This window comes from Bubalus kerabau, chromosome 23 (assembly GCF_029407905.1).
Source record: "Bubalus kerabau isolate K-KA32 ecotype Philippines breed swamp buffalo chromosome 23, PCC_UOA_SB_1v2, whole genome shotgun sequence".
NCBI lineage: Eukaryota > Metazoa > Chordata > Mammalia > Artiodactyla > Bovidae > Bubalus > Bubalus kerabau.
In genome coordinates, this window is record NC_073646.1 from 13,476,214 (window position 1) to 13,504,093 (window position 27,880).

Sequence of the window (27,880 nt, forward strand, 5' to 3'; positions counted from 1 at the left end):
CCCAAGCATGGATGCTCCAAATCAAAATAGAGAAATAGACAAATCCCACACTCAACTCCTAACTTCTCACTGGGGTTGACTCTGAGTGGCAGCTCATATGGGAAAATAAATTGACTCATCAAACTACTAGGGGAAAAACAACAGTCTACAATGTCAAACTGACCCATAACCATCTTTCCCACCACTTCCACCAAGATGGTAGTCTAGTCTAATGTGAGTACAAAATAGATAATATACTAACCTTCATCCACTGCAGCTAAGCAGTGAAGAGGGAGGTTTAATAGTGTTACACAGGAAGTGGCACAGTGGGGAATCCTTTTCAGCTGGGACACACTGAAAATTATCTTTCCTGCCTACAAAGAATAGAAATGAAAATCCCTCCTTCCACCAAAATTCAAAAAGAATACAGAGGCAGCAGTAGGTGAGACACAGAATATTCCATAGAAATAGAGAAGTTATTTCTGGATAATTGGCAGCAGACAAATTGCAGAGCACATGGGAGGAAGGATCTCCATAGCAACGCAGTTGATGATGGCTCCATATTTAAACTAAATGTTGAAGCTTTACACTTTCAGAGACTGAGGATTTCCTGTAATTTCTGGTAATAAGTTTTCTCTAACTCAGGGAAGCAAGCGTTCCAGCAGAGGACTGCATAAAGCAAGAAGAACATGAGATATGCAGAAAATAATTCATGGATCTTAGAGGTTCTATAGAAGAAAAAATCCGGACCAAATGAGAATGGAGTCACTGACTTAAGCTTTCAGGAATTCCTAGTTAGGACCAACTAGATATGAATTACAAGTTTTATTGTACAGTGTTTTTAATTTCTTATATATGATTATATTTGTGTTAAGTGTACAATAAAATTATACATATATTCTGTAGCACCGTTTATTTACTTTCAGTGAGTACTGCTTTTCCTTTATAGAGGTTTGTGCTATAGAGGTATAGGACCCATCTCATTCAAGATTTGGTGTCTGTGGTAGGCTCACATTGATAGCACCCCTGTTGGAATTCTTTATAAGACAAAGCTTAGACTATCTGTGAGTGAACATTCTCCTTCCATCACAAAAGTACATCAGGGACAACCTTATTCTTCATGTTTATTTTGACCTACTCTCCACTGTTTGAAAATATGATTGTGAAATTGAGGCATAATAGTCATCTTGACGCCCCATCGGTTCATCTCCCATTCGTTTCTCTTGAAAGACCGAAGAAATCGAAAGTTGGCTATTGTGACCTCCAGGAAACCATTCTAATGCCACGTGTGACACTGCCTGCCCCTTTGTCCCAATGGCCATGGCACTGCTACTAATCAATGCTTAGTTAAACAAGTTAGGTTAGTTAAGGATCCGATAAAACGAACTCTATCTTTTAGTGCACAGTCTTAAACTTTTACTATTCCCCCAAGTACTAACAGTTTTAACAAGAGAAGAAAGTCATTAGCCAAAGAAATTCAGACATCAGTAAACTGTTAGGGTCTTTTTGGTCAATATAAATGGATATTACAGGCATTCGGACAGTTAAATAGCAATGATTTCAAAAATCTTACCCTGTTCTTATGCTTAATTTTCTACCACCTGATAAAACAATGGAAACTACCCCTAACACAAGAAAGAAAATTCTTAAAGCATTTATTATTTTTTGTATCATTTGACCCAGAATTTCCACTACTGGTTATTCATACTAAGTCATCCAAAATATGAAAAGATTTTTAGCATTGTTAATCACAGTGCCATTTTAATAGCTAAAAATTGGAAATAATCTAAATGTCCAGTAATAGGAGAGTGATTAAGTAAATTATGATACATTCATTTATGATGAGATAATACTTTAAAATATTAATCTTTGTGCTTTCTTTTCTGTGCTCCATTATACATGACCCTTCTCCTAGTTAATCAGAGGCATTCAAAGGAAATTGGGATTGTTATCATGAGAATGGAGAGAAAGAAACAAGCCATATCCAGTCTAACTTCCAAAAAAAGCCTTGATAATCACATAGAATGGTCTTCGGGGAAAGTTGACTGATGAAGTTTATGCAACAATAATTGTCTGGAAGGAAAAGGGTAGGCAATCATGCCTCTCATCTTTGTTCCTGGTTGGGCAAAGGGATAAGACATGCTCTTGGAGGGTGGATGTTGCCTAAGACTAGGAAAGGAGGGATGGACACCAGGGGATCACATGAAGAGATGGCAGCATTATGAAACTGCCCCAATAACCCCATTAGAGGAAGCTCATATTAGGGCTGATGCTGAGAGTCCAGTGATCAGTCCTTGGTGTTCTCATAAGGGTCTTCCCACAGTAGCTACCTGCCAATCTCCAATAGTATTCTGGCAAAAGAATTACCACGTATGCCCTTGAGTCTTTGAAGATCTCCAAACTACACCATGTGGACTAACACCTTTCAGGACATTCATGAGCCCTGCAACTGTAGAATCCTCTATGTACAGAGACCAGTGGGAAGATACCAAGGAAAGCTCTAACACTAACAGAGTGGGCCTGGAGGATACTGAAATCCATCAACCCCTTTACATACACAATGATAATAGCAACAACTGCCAATGAATACCTGCTAAGCACAATTTATAAGTATCAAATTCCAACCATCCTTTCTGTGAGGTAGATACTCTTATTAGCCCATTTTACAGATGAGGAAACCAAAGGGAAGAAATGGTCAGTTTCTTGCTCATGACCACACAGCTAATAAGTGGTGGATTTGGGATTCAAACTTAAGATAGTGTGGCCCTGGAGCCTAGGATCCTAATGAAAATGGTGTACAACTTCCCATGGACTGCCATTAAAAATAATGTTTCTAGATGTATGCAAACCAAATTATTATACTATATATGTTAAACTTATACAGTGCTGTATGTCAATTATACCTCAATAAAACTGGGGGGAAAAGAAGCTAAAGAAAAAGAAAATAATGTTTCTACCAAGTTTATAACAACACAGAGGAAGTTTGTTCTTATCTTGAGTGAATTGACCAGAATTCAATAATATGCTACAATGTGATATACATAGAAAAAAGCAAACACCAAAACATTAATAAATGACTATGGACAGTAGGAGAATTATGAGCTATTTCTTGCTTATTTTTCTGTATTGCAAATTTTCTCTATAATGAGCATGCATTATATTCAAACTTGAAGAAGAGACTCACTTTTAGTACTTCTTGAACTTTTCTAGCATGCACATCCACACACACACACATTTTTGAGTTATAAACTCCAATTCTTTGAAGATATCATATATTTTGGCAATAGTCAGAGAAGCCACGGGGCACATTTCAAACCAGAGGAATACAAAAGTACTTTAACACTCTGCAGAAAAAGCAGAGAATAGCAATTATGCTAAATTTATCTTCTCCGTGACTTTGATAGGAAGGACAGGGTCACCAATAATGGAGATGAGGTCAGCAAGAGTTGTCACATCCAAGCAGCTGTAACATTTGTCTACATTCTTATAGCTTGGGATGGTCTTGATAAACCAACATTCACAAACAGAACAGAAGGAATTCAGCCTCAAAGTTTCCATTTTCACTCTTTATGTGATGTCTTTGGATAAATGCATATGCATGGTTTTCACTTGGATAAACTTGTCAATCATGTCCTTTATGGATTGTGCTTTTTAGGCCTTGTTTAAGAAATCTTCCCATATCTTAAGTTCATGAAAATAACCACAAACATTCTCTTCTGAAAAGCTTTCTAGGGAATTCTGTGGTGGATCCAGTGGTTAGGACTCCACATTTTCACTGCCGAGGGTGCAGGTTCAGTCCTGGTCGGGGAACGAAGATCCTGCAGGCCATGCAGGATCAACAAAAGTAAATAAATAAATAAATAATTTTTCTAGTTTTCCCTTGTACATTTGGATGTTTAATAAATTTGTTATTCATATTTGTGTACAATGTGAGGTAGGGGTCCAATCACATGTGTTTCCATATAAATAACAAATGTCTCAGCAACATTAATGAAAACATCCTCTTTTTCTTCACTGATATGCAAAATCACTTCTATCCTGTGGGCTCTTCATTTTGTTCTATTGATCTCTTTGTCTATAGCTATGCCAATATCATGCTGATTTTGTTACTGTAGACTTACAATAAGTTTTGAGTTATGAAGGCAGCATTAAAACTTGAAAAGAAGTGTCATGCTGAGAACTGCATAGTGAATTCAATATGGAACTCCAGTATCCAAGAATTACACAAAAAAATACCCCCAAACAAAACTGGTGGATATTTGTGCCCCATTGTTAGAGATGGTTTGTCTTGTGTTTATTTGTAGTTTTTACCCCTATCCTCCCCCTACCATGCAAATGTGCAACTAATATGGATTCATGGATTTGCCATATACCAGATTCACTGGGATAAAAATAGAAAATGAGAGAACTGAAGATGAACAGCACTCTTGGGTGAAATAACAAAGTTGAGTTACTATCAGGGCTTCTAGCTGACATTGTCCAAGGCACGAGAGAATTCCTGGCAGTGTTAACATCTCGATGTTCAGAATTCTGATAGGTTTGATTAGACTAATTTAGGCATGTGGAGAAATTACTTTATCACCAGTATTATGGAGACTGCCAAGCCACTCTCAAGGCTGGCATGCTCTGAATTTGGCACCATAGCAGATAAAATATCTCCCTGGATCATCTTCTTGTTGCTATTCACCAAGCAACACGACATGCCCCTGCTTCTAATAGAGCCTAGAATGGTCTATTAATTTAAGAAATGGACAGCCCAAGTTATTTTTCAAACATGTACTTTCACGTCCAAGTTGTATTCAAATAAGGCTTGAGTGAACAATGAACAAACAACATCTTGTAGACCCTGCGGTTGGTGCTTTTCCCGGGTATACTTGACTTCCATATGGTAACACCACGTCACTCCTAATTCCATAGTCGAAACATTTTGACTATTTCCATGAATAGTCAAAACATTTTCTCTTATCAAAGTTCACCCCTACATGACCAAGAGGCAATGCACAACCACAGCAGCGGGTAAATTAAGCTCCTGGAGACTCACTAGGCAATGACCTAAGAACAAAGAGGTCATACATGAGCTCACTGTGCCTTCTTTACCTCTTTCGCTTTGAAATATTTGAGTATTTCCTTAGTTTTGTTCTGGGAAATTTTCTGGAAAGAGCTGGTTAGGCCTTAAAAACAATTGTTTATTTCTTTTTTTTTAAGGGTTTTTAAATTCTTATTTATTATTTTCATCTATTTATTTTATTTTTTTTAATTGAAGTATAGTTGATTCACAATATGGTTAATTTCAGATGTACAGCATAGTACTTCAGTATTTTGTAGATTATTTTGCATTATAGATAATTACAAAATATAGGGTAAAATTCCCTATGCTATACATTAAATTTTTGTTGCTCATCTTTTTTTTTTTAATTTTATTTTATTTTTAGACTTTACATAATTGTATTAGTTTTGCCAAATATCAAAATGAATCTACCACAGGTATACATGTGTTCCCCATCCTGAACCCTCCTCCCTCCTCCCTCCCCATTCCATCCCTCTGGGTCATCCCAGTGCACCAGCCCCAAGAATCCAGTATCGTGCCTTTTTAATGTATAGTAGTAGTATGTATTGGAGAAGGCAATGGCACCCAACTCCAGTACTCTTGCCTGGAAAATCCCATGGATGGAAGGGCCTGGTAGGCTGTAGTCCATGGGGTTGCTAGGAGTCGGATACGACTGAGCGACTTCACTTTCACTTTTCACGTTCATGCATTGGAGAAGGAAATGGCAGCCCACTCCAGTGTTCTTGCCTGGAGAATCCCAGGGACAGGGGAGCCTGGTGGGCTGCCGTCTATGGGGCCGCACAGAGTCGGACACGACTGAAGTGACTTAACATAGCATAGCATAGTAGTATGTATTTGTTAATTCCATACTCCTAATTTGTCCCTCCTTCTCTCCTCTCCCACTTGATAAACATAAATTTGTTTTCCATATCTGTATCTTTCTGCTTTGTATATAGATCTATTTGTATTAATTTTCAGATTCCACACACAGGTGATACAGAATTTGGCTTTGTCTAACACTTTTTACTAAGCACAATATTCTCTAAGTCTACCTAAATAAAGAGGTTAAGAATTTGCGAACTCAAACATACTCATCACAACTTATCTCTCACAAAATATTCACATGGGGGAATTTAGTATGGATTATTCAATTATTCATACAAAATATAAATATGAAGCAGATTTATTCACTACCCTATAATGAACTGGTCTGGGCCTCTCTCCAGAAAACTTGCTCATGAAGGTGATGTTCAGAGCCTCAGACCCATCCATCACACTTACTACTTATCCAGCTAGCCATCTGGTCTACAGAGAAAAGGATAAGAATGTTCTAACAAGCATCTAGGCGAATTGACCACTATTCTCATTTCCGTCATTACCTTCTGTTCAGTTCAGTGCAGTGCAGTCACTCAGTCGTGTCCAGCTCTTTGCGACCCCATGGACAGCAGCACACCAGGATTCCCTGTCCATCACCAACTCCCAGAACTTGCTCAAATTCATGTCAGTTATGCCATCCAACCATCTCATCCTCTGTCATCCCCCTATCCTCCTGCCTTCAATCTTTCCCAGCATCAGGGTCTTTTCCAATAAGTCAGTTCTTTGCATCAGGTGGCCAAAGTATTGGAGTTTCAGCTTCAGCATCAGTCTTTCCAATGAATATTCTGGATTGATTTCCTTTAGGATGGACTGCTTGGATCTCCTTGTTGTCCAAGGGACACTCAAGACTTCTCCAACACCACAGTTCAAAAGCATCAATTCTTTGGTGCTCAGTTTTCTTTATAGTCCAGCTCTCACATCCATACATGACTCCTGGAAAAACTGTCACTTTAACTAGATGGACCTTTGCTGGCAAAGTAATGTCTCTGCTTTTTAATATGCTGTCTAGGTTGGTCATAACTTTTCTTTCATAGAGCAAGCATCTTTTAATTTCATGGCTGCAATCACCATCTGCAGTGATTTTGGAGCCCCCCAAAAAAATAAAGTCTGACACTGTTTCCATTGTTTCCCCATCTATTTGCCATGAAGTGATGGGACTGGATGCCATGATCTTAGTTTTCTTTTTTTTTTTTTAATTTTATTTTATTTTTAAACTTTACATAATTGTATTAGTTTTGCCAAATGTTGAGTTTTAAGCCAACTTTTTCACTCTCCTCTTTCACTTTCAACAAGAGGCTCCTTAGTTCTTTTTTGCTTTCTGCCATAAGGGTGGTGCCATCTGCATAGCTGAGGTTATTGATATTTCTCCTGGCAATCTTGATGCCAGTTTGTGCTTCATCCAGCCTGGCATTTCGCATGATGTACTCTGCATAGATGTTAAATAAGCAGGGTGACAATATACAGCTTTGACGTGCTCCTCTCCCGATTTGGAACCAGTCTGTTGTTCTATATCTGGCTCTAATTGTTGCTTCTTGACCTGCATACAGATTTCTCAGGAGGCAGGTCAGGTGGTCTGGTATGCCCATCTCTTGAAGAACTTTCCACAGTTTGTTGTGATTCACACAGTCAAAGGCTTTGGTGTAGTCAATAAAGCAGAAGTAGATGTTTTTCTGGAACTCTCTTGCTCTTATGATGATCCAACAGATGGCTATTTGATCTCTCATTCCTTTGCCTTTTCTAAATCCAACTTGAACATCTGGAATTTCACGGTTCACATACTGTTAAGTTAGCAAGTCTCAAACTTTGGTCAAGGTTTAATTTTAAGTCAGTCTGAAACTTTGTTATAATAACAGTCAGAAAAGCAACAGCAGGAGCAGCATAAACAGCAACAATAATAATGGTTGATATATACCTATATTCTTTCTTCTGTTAATTTATCCAATGCATGGATTTGTGTTGTTGACTTCCATATCTATACTTCTAACCATGAGTTCTCCCTGGAGGTCCAGACATGATCAAAAGCTCCCAACATAACTATTTAGATGTCAACAAGCATCTCTAACATATTTAAAATCCAATATCTTCTCTCCCTCAAAAACCTGTGGCTCCTTTAGCTTTCTTCATCTGTGTAAATTATACCATCAACTTTAAGAGCAAAAGTCTAGAAGTCATACTTGATGCCTCTTTTTCCCTCATTCTTCTCATCAGTAGCTCTGTGGATGATTCTTCCAAAACATATTAGGAGTCAACCCACTTCTGTTTCCTTTTCTTCCACCCAAGCTCCAGTTCTCATAATTTCTAGCTTGGATCACCAGCAATAAGTACTTAACTGGTCTTTGTCCTAATCTTAGGACTTTACCATATTCTTACAGAGCAGCCAGGATGACCTATTTCAAACAAAACTTATATATTTTCAAACAAAACCTATTCTTATCTTAAAACACTGTGATTGTTTTCAAATACAATTAGAATAAACCCCCAAACCTTCACTTTGGCCTGCAAGATCTTCCAACAGGAGTCCCTGTGTTCCTCTCTGTACTTAGCACCTTCCCGCCCCCTCACCATGCTCCAACCACACTTGCTTTCTCTCTTTCTCAAATACTCTAATCTCAGCCTCATCTCGATGCTTTTGTCCTTGCTGTTCCCTCTTGCTGCAATGTTCTTCCTCCAGATCACACAACTATCTTCCTGTCCTTTCAGATTTCATTTCAAATAGTATCTTTTGAGAAAAACTCTAACTTTTTGTGCAAGTCAGGATCCAACAAAGAAAGCAGAAACCTTTCTTTGTATTTAACCCAGAAGGAAGTTTTTAAGTTAATTTGTACTGGCATATAGTTGATTTACAATGTTGTGTTAGTTTTTGCTGTGCAATAAAGTGAATCAGTTATATATATACATATATCCACTCTTTTTATAGATTCTGTTCCCACATAGGTAATTGCAGAATTATATAATAACTCTGTATATTATAAGAGTATATTAAGTAGAGTTCTCTGTGATATAACAGGTTATCAGTTACCTATTTTATGTATAGTTGTGTGTATATGTCAATTCCAATCTCCCAATTTATCCCTACCCTGCTTTCTCCCTTGGTAACCATAAGTTGGTTTTCTACATCTGTGACTCTATGTCTAATACAGAAGGAATTTAATATAGACAATTAATGATACATGGGATGGATAACCATTGAAGACAAACAAGGAATTACAAGACAAAGATCTGCAACAGCAGGAAAACTAAGTCCACCCAAGCCCAGAAAGCCAAAGGAAGAAACTGCATTACCAGAGCCCATGAGCCAAGATCACCAAGTGGAGGCTGGAAGAAGCTTCAGTAAGACCTGCCCAGCAGAAGCCAGAGTCACAAGAGAAATGCAACCACACAAGGTCATCATAGAGAGGTGGGGAGAAATACCATGGTTTCTCCCTTCTCCATCCCTCAAATCTCCTAACAGTGCCTCCATTGATGAAGTCCATCTGGAACCCCAAAGCCACAGGAGTTTGGGAAATATATCCGACAGCCCCATGACCATACAGATCACAACAGGGAAATGGAAAAGATGGATCTGAGGTCAAACAGCACAAAGTCAGTGCATGAGCCCATTTCATCTTCCAATCTCTCCCCTCCCATTCAGTTTTGATCACCGTGTCCTATATAGTTATATTCATAGTAGTCACTACTATCTACTGGTGGTTTATTCATAAGTCATGTCCAACTCGCATGATCCTACGGACTGGAGCCTGCCAGGCTCCTCTGTCCATGGAATCTAGACTTATCTTGATTATTTCCTTATTCATTTTTACAAATTAGGATGTAAGCATCATACTCCTTGGGCTTCCCTCGTAGCTCAATCGGTAAAGAATCCACTGGCAATGTAGGAGACATGGGTTCCATTCCTGGGTTGGGAAGATCCCCTGGAGAAGGAAATGGCAACCCACTCCAGTATTCTTACCTGGAGAACCCATGGACAGAGGAGCCTGGCTGGCTACAGTCCATGAAGTTCAAGAGTCAGACACAAATTAACAACTAAACCACCACCATCATACTCCTTGTTTCTGTATACATCTCTGGTACCTTGAGTAATTCCCAACTCATGAAAAGCACTCATTAAATATCTATTTGAAATATACTGAATGAGGGATTGCTATGTCCAATGCACTGTGCCAAGGGCTTTACATGAACTAACTCGCCAAATCCTTAAAACAACTTCACAATTCTTTTATTCATAAGGAATCTGAGGCTTAGGGGGAGCATTGTGAAGCATTACGTCTTCACAATTACTGGATGGATTCCAGCAGCCGGTAGGCTGTCAACGGTACAAACTGCAAATTAGAAATGACTATCCATATATATAATCCATCAAGGTGTCATTGTGCCAACTTAAAAATGCAGTTTTGCTAATAATGAATAGTTTATTCAACACCTTCACTGAGCAGTGTTGGATAAAGTAGTTGGCATTGCTCATCACTTCTGTTTCTTCCAAAAAGAAAGTGAAAGAAAACAAACCTATGTCACTGTCAATTTCAAGGTACCAAACACCTGACCTTAACTTTCTGATCCTCAGAAAACAAAGAGTTTATACAAGACTTACAATAGTACTTTTATCTTAAGCTGGACACTTATAAAATATTGTGTCTGATTGCTGTCCTGTGCTGTGCTTTGTCACTCAGTCACATCTGACTCTTTGCAAGCCCCTGGACTGTAGCCTGCCAGGCTCCTCTGTCCATGGGATTCTACAGGCAAGAATACTGGAGTGGGTTGCCATGTCCTCTTCCAGGGGATCGAACCCAGGTTTCCTGCATTGCAGGCAGATTATTTAATATGAGACAACTTTAAATATAGCTCTGAGGGTTAGCTGTCTCTTGGTGAGATATGTTTATCTGAGCAACAAGCAGACATCTAAGCTCTATCTGTATGACTTCTTAAAGAATCAAACAGAAATCACAGAACTGCATTAAATTTGGGTCAAATGCTTTACATATGGCATTTGGCCATAGAGCATCAGTCCTTTGGAAAGAATGAGACAGAGATCCCAGGGAGGTTCCGCCTGGGGAAACACCAGCAGCTCTAGCCCACTCCGGCGCCATGTTAGAGACTGCAGTGTGTGAATCATGGCTAAACAGGCTGCCTCGGGGGAGAAGCCAAGATTCTGTCCTTAGCTTTCAAAGCAGCTCTTCATCTTGTACGAATGTCAGCTGTTCACTTTGCAAACACAACTGGGCAGGAATATTTCCAGATCTTTGACTCCATTAAGCAGTGACTTAGATATGATGATTAAATCTCTAAAGACAAAGATACAGGGGAAAAGCACCATCACCATTGCCTTTGAGCTATATCTAGATCAGGCTGGTTTATTTTTAAGCCATGGAATTTTATTAGGCTTTACATTAAATCAATAAAGAAAGTCTGGACCAAAGTTCAGAGGCCTTTGGATGTAGTCATAATGGATTCCTTGGAAACCTATGAAATAAGCTCTGAAATTGACTTGGGATTTCTGCCATTTTCAGATGAAATGACAAGAGTTTCAGCCAAGATCCTCTGGCCATAATGAACTGATTGAATATCCATCACTGATTAGACTTCACAGGATCATACAGGAAAAAACATGGTTCCGTCTCTGAATGTGGATATTTCCAGGTCCTTTGATTGGTTTTTTGGATTATGTCTCTCACAGGACATGAGATCCCATGTATTAGTTTTAGTTACTTACCTTCTACTCTGTTCCAAGTATTTGAAGTGGCTTAGAGACATATACACAGTACAGTTAAATAGGAATATTTAGTGAAAAAATCAAGGTCAATATACTATGGTACAATACAATACTCTACAGCCATCAAAAATGATGATGCAGCTCTCTGTGTTTCAATATACAATACTCTGTAAGTTTCATTGCTAAAAGAAGAGAACAAGGTGCAGAAGACTAAGCATGCCATGCTGTAAATTGGTTTACAGAAAGTAAAAGAAAATGCATAAGACATAGAAAACAAACCTATGGTTACCAAAGGGAAGAGGATGGGGGAAGGATAAACTAGGCATTGGGGATTACTAGATACACTGTATATGGGGGCTTCCCTGTGGCTCAGACAGTAAAGAATCTGCTTTCAATGCAGGAGACCCATGTTCGATCCCTAGGTGGGGAAGATCCCCTGAAGAAGGCAATGGCTACCCACTGCAGTATTCTTGCCTGGAGGATTGCATGGACAGAGGGACCTAGAGGGCTACGGTCCATAGGGTCACAAAAATTCAGACACGACTGAGTGACTAACATGCACACATACTACTATATACAAAATAGATAACCAACAAGGATCTACTGCATACTAATGGGAAACTACAATGTAAAAGAATGTGAAATAAATATACATATATATATATATAATAAATATATATATGGGGGGGGTCCTCTGGTGAAAGGCACAGCAACCCACTCCAGTATTCTTGCCTGGAGAATCCCATGGACAGAAGACCCTGGCAGGTTGCAGTCCATAAGGTCACAGAGAGTCGGACACAACTGAAGCGACCTAGCACACACACATGCATACACATAACTGAATCACTTTGCTGGGCACCAGAAACTAATACAACATTGTAAATCAACTATACTTCAATAACTAAAAATACATGGAGACTACTTTTGAAAGCATATACAAGAAATTCATAACAGTGGCTGCCTCTGGGGAAGAAAATTGGAGACATTTTTAAAAGGAATGAAATAGTGCCATTTGCAGAGACATGGATAGACCTAGAGACTGTCATACGGAATGAAGTAAATCAGAAAGAGAAAAACAAATATCACATAATACCACTTGTATATGGAATCTAGAAAAATGGTATGGATGAACTTCTTTGCAACACAGAAATAAAGTTACAGATACAGAACACAAACTTATGGACACCAAAAGGGGGAAGGTGGGTGGTGGGATGAATTGAAAGACTGGGATTAACATATATACACTATTGACATTATGTTTAAAATAGATAAATCTAATGAGAATCTACTGCATAGCACAGAAAACTCTACGTAGAGCTCTGTGGTGACCTAAATTGGAAGGAAACCTTAAAAAGAGGGGATATATGTATACATATAACTGATTCACTTTGCTTTACAGTAGAAACTAATGCAACATTGTAAAACAACTATACTCCAATAAAACTTTTAAACAATAAAAAGTAAATAAAGCACTCGTGGTGGGCACTTTTGATGCCCCACGCAGACCTGTTTTCACAGGCCATGTCCCACAGCTGCTAGGAATGCTGATTGATGATGACACAGTCGATCCCTGCTGGCTCCCTGGCCTCAAGCAGGGATCAATTCTGATACAATGCTTGCTCCAGAGATTTCCTTGAGATTAGGCTGAAGCTAGACTCTATTTGGGACCCATCTTCGATAAACTCTTTTCCCTTCCCTTTTATTCTCTTTCTTCTGAAAGCACTCTTCGAATAAGTCATTTGCACAAGAATCTCTGAAATGGCTTTATTTCTGGAGAATTTAGCCAAAGACAGTATGATAGAAAAATCAGGCTGTACAAAATACCAAGAATATAAATTCATGTATATGTTGTGTTCACATTAGAGGCAACGATGAATTTTTTCTTTGAAAATAGATATGTCCCCACTCTTAAAAACCTTTCATGGGACTTTCCTGGTCCAGTGGTGAAGAATCTGCCTTTCAATGGAGAGGACGTGGGTTCAGTCCCTAGTCGGGGACCTAAGATACCACATGCCCCAGGGCAACCAAGCACAAGAGCCACAACTACTGAGCCTGCGTGCAGCAACTAGAGAGAAGCCTTGAGCTGCAGGAAGATCCCTTGTGCTGCAACTAAGACCTAAGACAGCCAAATAAATAAATAGATGTTTTTAATGTTAAAAAAAAAATAAAATGTAAGGTGTTAAGGTTAACTATTTAAAAAAAAAAAAAAACCGTTCATGATTTTCCTTTGTTCTCCAGATAAAGACTTAATTCCTTAGCAAGTTTGACAAGAGACCCTGCACAGCCTGGCTTCTGCACACCCCATCAACCTCAGCTTCACATGGCGCTCCTTGTTCTTTCCACTCCAGCCACACTGGACTAATTTTGAGTTTATTCTCCTCCCCACACCCCCTTCTGCAGTAGGACCTCTACTCATGCTTTTCCCTGGAATGTTCTTCCCCCATTCTTTGCCCAATTGACTTCTACTCCTTCTTCTGACATCCCCTCCAACATTACTTTGACCAGAACAAATACTGCTATACCAAGTCCTCATAATTCCAAGGTTTATTTTCCTTTTTTAAAAATTTCTTGTTCTGGCTGTGCGGGGTCTTCATGTTGATGTGGGCTGGCAGCAAGTGGGGGCTGCTCTTCCTTGAGTGCATGGGCTTCTCCTTGAGGGGGCTTCTCTTGCTATAGAGCACAAGTCCTAGTCTTCAGCAGTTGCAATTAAAGGGCTCTAGAGCACAGGCTCAGCAGCCCTGTGCACAGGCATAGTTGCCCCACAACATGTGGGGTCTTCCCTAGTCAGGGATTGAATCCATGTAACCTGCATGGGCAGATGGACTCTTTACCACTGGACCACAGACTTATTTTCTATAGTATATCTGAAAATTGCAATTGTGAGAACTTTCTGGGAGGGATTGGGGGCAGGAGGAGAAGGGGACGATAGAGGATGAGATGGCTGAATGGCATCACTGACTCAATGGACGTGAGTCTGGGTGAACTCCGGGAGTTGGTGATGGACAGGGAGGCCTGGCGTGCTGCTATTCATGGGGTCACAAAGAGTCGGACACGACTGAGCAACTGAACTGAACTGAACTGATTTGTATAATTCTTTCATTAACTTCTGCCTAAATATTAGAAGTCCCTGTAGAAGCTAATAAGGCTTGATTTCACTCATTCCCCTCTATCTAGAGCCTGGGACAGTGTTTTCCACATTGCAAGTGCTTGATAAATGTATGCTGGATAAACAGATCTTGGTTAAAATGAACCTGACAAGCTGGAATTCAATGCTAAATTTCACTCTGGCCTGCTTAAAAATCCAAACAAAAAAGGAAAAACAAACAGTTCTTTAATTTTCACTATCTATAGACAAAATAAAGCACATCAGTTATTCATGAGACAGCTCATCTATGGTACTGAAACCAGAGAAAATGTTTCACACTATGTGCTCATTGAACAATGATTTGCACAGAAACATCTTCAAAACCATCCCACAATTGATGAAATAATTAATTTAAGCTGGTTGTTTTCTTCATTCACTCAGAACATATTTACTAAGCACCTATTATGTTCCAGGCACTGTATTATACCCTGGGGAGTAGAAACAATGGTAAATAAAAGAGATAAAAATTCCTGCTTTCATGGAGCTTAGCTTCTCATGAGAGATTCAGACGAAGTATCACAAAACACAGGAATAAATGCAAGTACTATGAAGCAGTCATAAAGTAAATGCAAGTACTATGAAACAGTACTAAAATACAATGATACATGATTTAACCTTGACTTTAGATTGGAAGGTTGAATTGGTTTGCCCTGAGCAAAAAGACAAAGGTGTTGCCAGAATGTACAACCAATGAAACTGCCCCATGGAATAAAGTTGTTTTGGTAACTTAGAACCACTGTGGCTAAAATGAGGATGGGGAAGAGGTAGTCTAGTGGAAGAAGAGGCTGAGGAGATAGACAAGAGTCAGACAATGGACCAATTTCTCTTAAGATCAATGAGGAGACACTGAAGGACTCTCACCAAGTGGATGAGACAATGCAGAGAACATCATGTGAAATGCTGAGTTGGATGAAGCACAAGCTGGAATCAAGATTGCTGGGAGAAATATCAATAACCTCAGATACACAGATGATACCACCCTTATGGCAGAGAGTGAAGAAGAATGAAAGAGCCTCTTGATGAAAGTGAAAGAAGAGAGTGAAAAAGTTGGCTTAAAACTCATCATTCAAAAAACTAAGATTATGGCATTTGGTCCCATCACTTCATGGCAAATAGATGGGGAAACAATGGAAACAGTGACAGACTTTATATTTTGGGGGGCTCCAAAATCACTACAGATGGTGACTGCAGCCATAAAATTAAAAGATGCTTGCTCCTTGGAAGAAAAGCTATAACCAACCTAGACAGCATATTAAAAAGCAGAGACATTACTTTGTCAACAAAGGTCTGTCTAGTCAAGGCTATGGTTTTTCCAGTGGTCATGTATGGATGTTGGAGTTGGACTATAAAGAAAGCTGAGGGCTGAAGAACTGATGCTTTTGAACTGCGGTTTTGGAGAAGACTCTTGAGGGTCCCTTGGACTGCAAGGAGATCAAACCAGTCAGTCCTAAGGAAATAAGTCCTGAATATTCTTTGGAAGGACTGATGCTGAAGCTGAAACTCCAATACTTTGGCCACCTGATGTGAAAAACTGACTCTTTGGAAAAGATCCTGATGCTGGGAAAGATTGAAGGTAGGAGAAGAAGGAGATGACAGAGGATGAGATGGCTGGATGGTATCACTGACTTGATGGACATGAGTTTGAGCAAGCTCTGGGAGTTGGTAATGGGCAGGCAAGCCTGTTGTGCTGCAGTTCATGGGGTTGCAAAGAGCTGGACACGACTGCGCAACTGAACTGAACTGAGACAATCAGACTTTTGTTTTGAAAAAATCACTTGGCATCCAAGGGAGAACAAATTATATGGAATCCCCTAGGTGGCTCAGTGGTAAAGAATCCATCTGCCAGTAGGGGAGAAACCAGTTCCATCCCTGGGGGGGGGAAGATTTGCTGGAGTAGGAAATGACAACCCACTCTAGTATTTTTGTCTGGGAAATCCCATGAACATAAGAGCCTGGTGGGCTACAGTCCTTGGGGTGCAAAAGAATCTGACATGACTTAGCGACTAAACAGCAACAACAGAAAATACGGGAAGATCAATGGGCTGGAAGTTAAGGTTAGGTATTGTAATAACCCAGATGATAAATAAAGGCATTTTTTCCTATAGTATTGACAGGAATATGGAAAGAAAGGAACATATTAATATTTGATGAATTTGGATACCATAGAGCCAAAACAATTTTCCCCAAAGGCAAAAGAATGTGTACCAAGCACACATTTCTCTGATAAATTGGATTCAATACATTTTAGAGAATCTAAAAACTGGGTTGGTAATACTTTTAAAAAGTTCAGTTCAGGTCAGTTCAATCGCTCAGTCATGTCCAACTCTATGACCCCATGAACTGCGCAGCATGCCAGGCCTCCCTGTCTACCACCAACTCCTGGAGTTCACCCAAACCCATGTCCATCGAGTCGGTGATGCCATCCAACCATCTCATCCTCTGTCGTCCCCTTCTCCTCCTGCCCTCAATCTTTCCCAGCAGCAGGGTCTTTTCAAATGAGTCAGCTCTTCGCATCAGGTGGCCAAAGTATTGGAGTTTTAGCTTCAACATCAGTCCTTTCAATGAACACCCAGGACTGATCTCCTTTAGGATGGGACTGGTTGGATCTCCTTGCAGTCCAAGGGACTCTCAAGAGTCTTCTCCAACACCACAATTCAAAAGCATCAATTCTTCAGTGTTCAGCTTTCTTTATAGTCCAACTCTCACATCCATACATGACCACTGGAAAAACCATAGCCTTGACTAGATGGATCTTTGTTGGCAAAGTAATGTCTCTGTTTTTTAATATGCTGTCTAGGTTGGTCATAACTTTCTTTCCAAGGAGTAAATGTCTTTTAATTTCATGGCTGCAATCATCATCTGCAGTGATTTGGGAGCCCAGAAAAATAAAGTCAGTCACTGTTCTCACTGTTTCCCCATCTATTTCCCATGAAGTGATGGGACTGGATGCATGATCTTAGTTTTCTGAATGTTGAGCTTTAAGCCAACTTTTTCACTCTCTTCTTTCACTTTCATCAAGACACTCTTTAGTTCTTCTTCACTTTCTGCCATAAGGATGGTGTCATCTGTATATCTGAGGTTATTGATATTTCTCCCAGCAATCTTGATTCCAGCTTGTGCTTCCTTCAGCCCAGCATTTCTCATGATGTACTCTGCATATAAGTTAAATAAGCAGGGTGACAATATACAGCCTTAATGTACTCCTTTTCCTGTTTGGAACCAGTCTGTTGTTCCATGTCCAGTTCTAACTGTTGCTTCCTGACCTGCATACAGGTTTCTCAAGAGGCAGGTCAGGTGGTCTGGTATTCCCATCTCTTTCAGAATTTTCCATAGCTTATTGTGATTCAGCCAGTCAAAGGCTTTGGTATAGTTAATAAAGCAGAAATAGATGTTTTTCTGGAACTCTCTTGCTTTTTCCATGATCCAGAGGATGTTGGCAACTTGATCTCTGGTTCCTCTGCCTTTTCTAAAACCAGCTTGAACATCTGGAAGTTCATGGTTCACGTATTGCTGAAGCCTGGCTTGGAGAATTTTGAGCATTACTTTACTAGCGTGTGAGATGAGTGCAATTGTGTGGTAGTTTGAGCATTCTTTGGCATTGCCTTTCTTTGGGATTGGAATGAAAACTGACCTTTTCCAGTCCTGTGGCCACTGCTGAGTTTTCCAAATTTGCTGGCATATTGAGTGCAGCACTTTCACAACGTCATCTTTCAGGATTTGAAATAGCTCAACTGGTATTCTATCACCTCCACTAGCTTTGTTCATAGTGATGCTTCCTAAAGCCCACTTGAAAGTGTCTCTTCAAAAAAAAAAGTGCCTCATGATTGAGGAGGTCTAGGGTTCAATTTTAAACTATCCACCAAGAACTGAGATATTGACATTCACAGAGTCAATGGTGACATACAGAGGTTCTCACTGTACTGGAAATAAATGATTAACATCCTCCTACAAAAGTCAAAAATCTTGCTGTATATATTTCTTTTATTTATATAAAGTTAGGGCTGTATATGCAGGAGTAACTATATATTAGCTATTCCAAAAATATAAAGATATATCTCTGTTATTGTTGTTGTTGCTGTTGTTGTTTTGGTATCTTTGTAAATTGCTCAGATTAAAAGAACATCTTAAGGTGTCGTTCAATTCAGTTCTGTCACTCTTTCGTGTCTGACTCTGCGACCCCATGGACTGCAGCATGCCAGGCTACCCTGTGCATCACCAAAGGTGTTGTTACAGAGACATGCAAGTCAGGTAGAATCATTGACATCCACTGTCAAAGTGACCTTTTCATCTAAGTCTATTCTTTGCACCATATTATCCAAACTAGTATAATTCCTGTTAGAGTGTGCCTCACTTTACATGGCAGGAAGTTTTAAAGCTAGCTTTAAAAAAAAAAAAAGGAACATGGTATGTAAAATATTAGTCTGATCAATTGGTAAGATCAAGGGTTTAGAAGAGCAAGTTCATATATTCAATTCCTGTGTGGGCCAATTAGCTCCAATTCAGAAGATAGGATTTTCAGCTTGAAGGAATTTCAGAGGTAATTTTGTACAAACATAAAATTTTACAGATGAGAAAACTGAGACCCAAGGGGATAAATTCTCCAAATTCATCAAGGAGTGCAGTGACAGAGCTTCTTATAAAACCCAGCAAAACCAGGCCACTTGCCCCCCACAACCCCTTCAAAATAATCACATAACTTTGCTCTTACATGAATACAAATTAGTCCTCTTATGCTGAGTAGCCAACTGATAAATGTGCTTTATGTTTATGGTTTATTTGAAAATACAGATACTCAGACTAAGTTTAAGAAAAGGAGGATTTTTACTATAGTAGCAGGTGAGTAATATATTCAAACAAAGAGAAGAGAAATTGATCTCACGGAAATGCTACAACTAGGGCATCACAAGAGAGCTCAGCAGCAGAGGTCCCAGAATTGGTTCCCTAGGAATTACCACTGGATTTTTCCATTTCTGGTTCACAGACCAAAACTAAAATTTTAGCAGACAATGCTGCTTCCAAATGTAATGGTCCAGTTTGTATCAGACCAAAAGTTCCAAAAAGAATAACTTTAAATGAAATTTTTTTCCTTATAAAAAAACTTTATTTGGCATGATTAGTCATAATTACTTGCTCATAGTGGTTACATTCTCTGTGTAGATTTAGTTTTTATTTTGATTTAAGTATCACACCTGGTTTCCTAACTGTTAGAAGAAGAAACTGGAGCACACAGTGAATATAGTCTGAGGCCTTTTGCTCTTCTCAGTGTTTGGTGATTATGTTTGTTTATTTCTTTATTTTTGTTACGATATTTGAAATCCGTGGTGACTGGGCATTTGTCTTGGTGATTTCTAGAAATTTCAGGAACTTTGATTATTTCATTGATTCTGCTTCGAAGGACTTATTTGCTAGCTGATCAATTGGATACTGGAATTCTCACAAATAAGTTAATATGACACACTCTTAATTTGTGACTCAGAAAGTATGTGAGCTCTGCCAATCTTGGTGGAGCCATATGATAGAGTTCTAGAAACTGTGTAAGAGTTCTCGGTTTACCCCCGTGTACTCTGAACCCTTCACTCACTTCTCTTATGTGCTGGAATTTTTCTGTGTGAAAAGGAATCTTACATTTTAATCTGCTCCATGAACTGTTTCTTACTTAGGAAATACTTTCCACATTGCTTATTTTTTTTGTTGTTGTTTTTGTTTTTGTTTTTTTTTAATTTTATTTTATTTTTAAACTTTACATAATTGTATTAGTTTTGCCAAATATGAAAATGAATCCGCCACAGGTATACATGTGTTCCCCATCCTGAACCCTCCTCCCTCCTCCCTCCCCATTCCATCCCTCTGGGTCATCCCAGTGCACCAGCCCCAAGCATCCAGTATCGTGCATCGAACCTGGACTGGCAACTCGTTTCATACATGATATTTTACATGTTTCAATGCCATTCTCCCAAATCTTCCCACCCTCTCCCTCTCTCTCAGAGTCCATAAGACTGTTCTATACATCAGTGTCTCTTTTGCTGTCTCATACACAGGGTTATTGTTACCATCTTTCTAAATGAAATTTTTAAAAAGATGTTCAAAGTCACTGAAAATCCACCAAGGTGGCCAGGATCTGAGGAAAGCCTGGTATTCTGTACAAAGTTTCCCCTTGAAACCTTTGCCAATTTGGAAACAAAGGTGAGAAGCTAGGGAGAAAGTGGTGACTAAAGGGTTAAAAAGAATGAGCAGCTCCTTCAAAAGTCTCAAGTGGTTGGGTAAAAGTAAGATCCATGGCTACCAAAGTAGACATAACTTGAGGGGCCAAGGTCATGGAGAAGATGGAAGTAAGCTTTACATTTATCTTCTGCATTTCCCTTTTAGCAACATACAGATTTCTAACCAGGGACTGAGAAGCTGAGAAGCCAAAGACAAAATACAAACTAAAATCCCAAAAAGCAAAGCAGGGTTTATAGTAGTTTCACAATGATGGTGAGACAAAAATTGGAGTTCAGGACTAACCAAAAATAAGAGGTTTTGGTAAACATCACAAGGTTTTGATTTGGGGCCCTTAAAGTGTTCTGTCGTAAAGTTAAGGACAGAATGAATATATACCATCCCTTATAAACACTAATTCAGTTTTGTATTAGACAGAATTGCATATTAGATAAAGTTATCTGCCTTTACATTAACTGTCTTCCAAAATCTAAAGCATGTCCTTTCTAGAAGATGAAAAACATCATCCATAGTTTCTATACTGTTTCATTCATTTATCTGGCACATCAAGAGATGAGACAAAGTGAAAACCAGGCTTTTAGATCATCAGAGACCTTAAAGTGATTTTAATATACTCGAGAAAATAGCAAAATGGAGGATTTAACCAGAGAACTGTAATCTGCATAAATCAAATGGAAGCTCTAGAGCTGAAAAAATACAGAAAATGAAAGAGTTTTTGATATGTCAATAGGTATTCTAACATTAGATTAGACACAACAGAGAATTAGTCTATCTAAAGATACATCAGTGGAACATATTAAGAATGGAGCACACAGAAAAAGAAATTTATGGGAAATTCATTTTTTAAAAAACACAAAAGATACAAGAGACTTCTTGATATACTCTAATATTTATGTAATTGGATGCCCAATAGGGGAGGTGAGAGAGACTGGTTGGAGGTGGGAGAATGGGAGAAGTAACTTTTGAAAAGAATTTTCCAAAAATGCTTAAAACATCAAAACACAGTTTCAGGAAACTATGAATCTCAAGCAGGGATTTTATATATATATAGATAGATAGAGAAAGAGAGAGAGACACCTAAACACATCAAAATAAAACATCTAAAATCCAACAATAATGATAAAGTTTGAAAGCAGAAAAAGGAAAAAGAAGCATTTACCTTCAAAAGAGCAATAAGAATAATGGATGACTTCTCAGTAGTAAGAATGGTATCCAGAAAACAATGGAAAAATATCTTTAAGGTACTAAAAATAAGTTTCCATTGATAAGATTCTGTTTGGACTTTCTTTGACCAAATGCCCATCCCTGTGAAACATTCAGCATTATGGAATACGATTCCTCAAAGGAAACAGGACTGTAATGAATAGAAGGGATAGGGAAGAGATGAGCAAGGAAAGCTGAAACAAGAATTATCTATGCACTGCTTTAACCCTCATGACAGCTTTTTGTGGCAGACAGAGAAATAGTTTGCACAAGGTCATACAGTGAGCTGTCAAAAATGAAACTCAAGTCCAGTCTAACTTTCAGTCCCATGATTTTCACCTATATTCCTTGCAGAATGCCTTGTATAAGAAGGAAGTTGGCAGTCAGGTCATTAGAGTCAAACCTGGTAGTCCTGGGACGGTCAGTGCTGCAGTTTAATCACCCAGCTTTCCAAAGGGGAATCGTTTTAGCTCTCCAGGAAAAGAGCAATCATTCTTAGAGATAACAATCAACATTTCATAAAGAAGTAGAAGTTTCACACATATGTAAAATGCATAGTTTATCTATTTCCCAGCTAATGTGCAAAAATTATGTTTCTCATCAGGGATCTAACTCAAGGCAAGGGACTCATGACTATCCTGCTTATAAACAAAACAGAGGCAACACATACATCAGCTGAATAACCCAAGTAAATTAAATTCACTCCCATGAGAGAAAAATGATAATAAATAGTGCAGCTATAATGAGCTCATTCATCCAATTCAGTGGACAAACACACAAAGGAATGGATAGAGATGTGTAGCTGATGAAATTGCTTAAACTATCAGTATTTTTGGTGAATTACACCCATGGCGAGATGATATAAATACTCAGCTAAGGGCTTCTCCTGGAATTTTGCCAATGTTCACTCTTCTTCTTTAATGATTAACAAGTCACAGAGGGGTTATTTTCCCAACCTTCCAAATCAGATCTAATGAACATACATTAAAAGAGGATAGCACTTCAGAAATACTATACAGGTCCTTCAGCATAAACTTCAAGCCTACTTGTCTGGCAGAAGTGACTCATTTAGTTCCTGAGTGGTGTTTTCTTATTTTGAGCATCCATTTCACCATCCAAAAACACCCTGTCAGATCAGTCTTAGACACTGCCTATTAAAATGTTAAGCTTCACCTGATAAAATATAATTATAGCATTCCTGACATTTTTACATAGCACACACATACTTCAAGCCAATTTTGCTGGAGTTAAGATTTTTCCTCTAGATGTGAGAATGCACGATGAAGCTATAAGGAAATATCATTACATCAAGCTCTAACATAGTTGAGAACATGGGTCCAAAATAAATAAGAAAACCAAACCAGAAGACGTATAAAGGGAATAAATGGGCAAAAATGGTGGCAAAGGCCAATAAAAGACGGGGAGAGCTCATCAAATCATGCAATCAAAGATTTTAAATGGCATCCAAAAAAAGGTTTCTTAAAGATTTGTTAATTGGTAACTTCGAGTTTATCAGGCAATGATTTTTCACCTGAAAAGTTTTTTTTCATTACCAATATTCAGATCCCATTGTAGACCATTTGAGTCAGAATTTCTAGAGCTGGAATCCAGGTGTCAATATTTTTGGAAAGCTATACTCCCCTAGTTATTCTAGTATGTGACCATTATCAATAATCATTACATACTTAGTATTTGAGAGTGGTTAGATTATTCAGTCAGCATGCTTATACATCTCCCTTAAGTCTGCATCTGAACCTAGCTATATCACAGGCAACAAAGTCCTTTAGGGAAAGTGGGGTATAATATAAAGAGATGTCCATAAGTTCTTTGATACTCCTCCATTAAAATGATAGGGCCTGGGACTTGCATGATGGTCCACTGATTAAGAACCCATCTTGCAATGCAGGGTTCACAGGTTCGATCTCTAGTGGAGGAACTAAGATCCCACATGCCTCAGGGCAACTAAGCTTGTGCCCCACAACTATCAAAGCCTGCACTCTGGAGCCCACACACCACAACTAGAGAATCCATGCACCACAATAAAAGGTCCTGCATGATGCAACAAAGATCCTACATGCCGCAATTAAGACCCGACACAGCCAAATAAATAAATAAAGGATAGGACCTAATTCCCCTTCCTTTGTGTGTGGGCTAGACTTAGTGACTGATTTCTAAGGAACAGAATGTGGCAGAAATCACAGTATGTAACACCAAGATCAGGCCATAAAAGACATGGCAGCTTCCTCTTTGCTCTTGTAGATCACTCACTCTGGGGGAAGGCAGTTGCCATGCTGTAAGGACGCTCAAGCTAACCTGTAAAGAGGTCATGGGGCACGTGACCAAGGCCCCCTGCCAACAGCAGTGCACGAACCATCCCCCCCAACCCAGTCAAGCCTTCAGATCAGCACAGCCTCGGTCAATATCTTGACTTCAATCTCATAAAAGGCCCTGAGTCAGTGCCAGACAGCTAAGATGTTCCTGAATTCCTAGCCCATGTAAATTGTGAGATTATAAATGTTCAGTGTTTTAAGTCAAGTTTGGGGTTAATTTTCTACATAGAAACTGATATAGGAGGCCAGTCTTCAAATACAGACACCATATAATTAGAATTGCCCATCAGTCTGTCACTAAGGCATAGCTTTTTTTTTTTTTAAGGCATAGCTTTATACCTGACATTTAGTAAACATTCAATAAATATTTGTGGAATAAGTGAAAGACTGATAGATTCATCACCTCTCACTTTTGAAAAATAGAAATGTTTCCCCTTTTCTAATGCAGCACAGAGTACTAGAAGTCTTATCTATCTTGAAATAATCATGAAGATTTCAGTCTACATGGAGCCTAAAGTTTAAAAGAATTAGGCTCCAAGTGAACAGAAATGTGTCCCATTACTAGAAACAGCATATATTATGTCCTGCTTCAGCTCACCAGAAAATGCCTTCTTGTTATTTTTGCCCCTTTGGGAAATCTTCAATGCTGTGAATATCATTGCCTTGGTTTTTCACTTTGTAAATCAATGTGACTTTTCTTGACTCTAAAAAGTCTTAATCCAATATTAAACAATCCAATTTCCCTAAACCACTAATTACCCACATTTTGTCAGTAATGCTGCATTCTTCATTTCCCCCATTGTAATCAGCTTTTCTCTTCCCATCAAGTCTTTGGAGAATACTCCTCTCATCCACTGCTCCAGAGGCACATGTCTTCTTACTTGCCCCTTCCTTGGATGGAGCTGTTTTCCTCTTTCCCCAGAAGGAAGCAGCTAGGCATTCTAAAGCTGTAGTTCCTGAATCTTAAGAAATTCACTAAAAATGTAGTACCTGAGCCTTCCTTTCAGAGGTCCTAATGTTGCAGAATCAAGGAAGGGATCCAAATCCATATTTTTTAAAGATCCCAAATAATTGAAGAAACCATTGCATTTACCTGTCCTTGTGCTCTTGTTACCTTAAAAGGGATGCACTTGCCAAAAAATTAATCCCTATTTTTGGCTAATGTTAACATAACTTGCATGGATAGGGTTTATTCTCTCCTGGGCCTGGAACATTCCAAAGATAATTTAACAAATGGGGAACAGGGTGCATTTGCTAATGTAACTCAAGGTGAATAATAAAAAAAAAAAAAGAAAGAAATTCTTTTAACATAATGTCAAGTATGCGAGCCAGGAGGAAGGCTATTATGGCAGCTGAATTGTCTAGGACTGTCATTGCTCTACCCAACCTGGTCCAAAGTCACCATCAACCTTCAACCCAGAATCGCATCTCTGCACTTATTCGGTGGAACCAAATGTGACTGAGCAACTGACATCCTATTTTTAAATACAGAATAGAAGAGGCAGGATGGTGAGGTGAGGAGAGGGAGGAGTGTAAGATCCTGAAGAAGAAAGAGCTAAAAGCGAGGAGTTAGGTTCTATAGTAACCATGAAGATAAAGCACTTGAATGCATGTGAGATTTCATCCCTGTTGAGATTCTAGTGACAAACCGGGCAGAAAGGAGGATCTGCTTCCCACGCACACCTGTTGTCAGTGGCCTCTGTATAGTTGGAAATAGAACTTGACCTGAAAAAGGTTTTTGTGGGTTTGGTTCGTGTGTGTGTGTTTTACATTCTTCTGGACTATATATGTATAAGTGGTAAATATGAAGACTATTTAATAATGCACCATCACTCCCTTCCACTCTTAAAGGCTTTGGTTATAGGGTTTTATGAACCTTATAGTGCTAAGAGGGAATCCCTGGTGACTTAGTGGTAAAGAATCCACCTGCAATGCAGGAGACATGGGTTTGATCCCTGGGTTGGGAAGATCCCCCAGAGAAGGAAATGGTTACCCACTCCAGTATTCTTGCCTGGGGAATTCCATGAACAGAGGAGCCTGGCAGGTTATAGTCTGCGGGGTCACAAGAATCAGTCATGACTTAGCAACTAAATCACCACCATAGGACAAAGAGCAATGAATTATCTATCATTATTAAAGATAAGTAGCAATTTCGAAAAACTCAAAAGGGAAGAAGGATTGAAGATATTCATAACTTACTATTTTCAATCTGATAACTGTCTCCAGGAGCAACAACTTGCTCTAAACTGGCCAAGAGACATGAAATCAGCTACACGTCTCAAAGATCCACCAGCCCACAAACATGTGTTCCCAACATGCCCACGTCCAAGAAGTTGCCCCCATATAAAAATGAATAATGCCAAGAGCACGTCCTTCTAAATTCACATTTGTCCCGGGCAAGGGAGAGATGGGGATTGTTTTCTAGGAGAATTCAGGTTGTGTGCATCTTAGAGAGGAGACCATGATTTTCCCTTGTCATGACTGCAGATAGGGCGCCCTGGGCAGCCCATGTGGGTTGCATCCTCTACCGACTGCTGGCAGGAAATTGACTACTCTAATGTGACTGGCACACGGACTTGCAGCCTCCACTCCAGGAGGCAGATCAAGTTGACTTTTAAGAAATATGCTTGCTGTCTCTGACTGTGTTTGTTTTGCTGGCAGGCTCACAGAATGCCAAGGCTCCTGAGGAGTTGCAGTCTGGATGGCTGGCCAGCATGGTTCTGCCAGAGGCCAGGCTGGCCGAGCTAAAAGAAGCATGTTTCCTTCCATGGTGGGCTGTTCTCTTGACCTCTCACCCCCTCTGCTCTCCATCCAGAATCAACCTTGGTACTGCTTCATTTGGGAGCCCACCGGGCTCTTGGCTCCTCATGTGGAGTTGAAGAACTGGGGAATGGGAAGAGATTTTAGTCTCCTTCAAAAATCAACAGCAAAATGATCTTGGATTGGAGAAATGTGGTATAACTGACACGAAATGTGACAACAGGTAAAAAAGCTTAATATGGACTGAATATTATATCATTATTCTGTATCAGTATTAAATTTCCTGATTTCAATCATTTGCTGCAGTCATGTAAGAGAATGTCCTTATTAAGAAATACACACGATATCTTATGGGGCAGAGGGTTTTGAAGTCAGCAACTTACTTTCAAGTGTTCAGCAGAATTATAATAATTCAAAGAGAGAAAGAGGAGAGAAGAATAAAGCATTGGAATACTCTTTTTTAAAAAAATAAATAGTAAATATCATCATTTCCAGAAGTTTAAAAAATTTTTTATTCAGATTAGCAAGCATATGAAGGAATCATTCAAGGAAAGGAAAACGTCCCCTCTCGTGATCAGGATGATGTATATATGGGTATATATATATATGTCACA